This window comes from Austrofundulus limnaeus, unplaced genomic scaffold, assembly GCF_001266775.1.
Source record: "Austrofundulus limnaeus strain Quisiro unplaced genomic scaffold, Austrofundulus_limnaeus-1.0 Scaffold711, whole genome shotgun sequence".
Classification (NCBI taxonomy): Eukaryota; Metazoa; Chordata; class Actinopteri; order Cyprinodontiformes; family Rivulidae; genus Austrofundulus; species Austrofundulus limnaeus.
This window is the reverse complement of record NW_013953113.1, coordinates 72526-72824: the sequence shown is the minus strand read 5'-3', so window position 1 is coordinate 72824 and position 299 is coordinate 72526.

Genomic DNA, 299 nt, shown 5'->3' with positions numbered 1-299 from the left:
ATATACACTCTAACAAGTTTTTACTTTAGTCTACACTGTAATATACAGTCTAACAAGGTTTTACTTTAGTCTACACTGTGTATATTACAGTGTAGACTAAAGTAAAAACTTGTTAGAGTGTATATTACAGTATATTACAGTGTAGACTAAAGTAAAACCTTGTTAGACTGTATATTACAGTGTAGACTAAAGTAAAAACTTGTTAGAGTGTATATCACAGTGTAGACTAAAGTAAAACCTTGTTAGAGTGTATATTACAGTGTAACAAGGTTTTACTTTAGTCTACACTGTGATATACA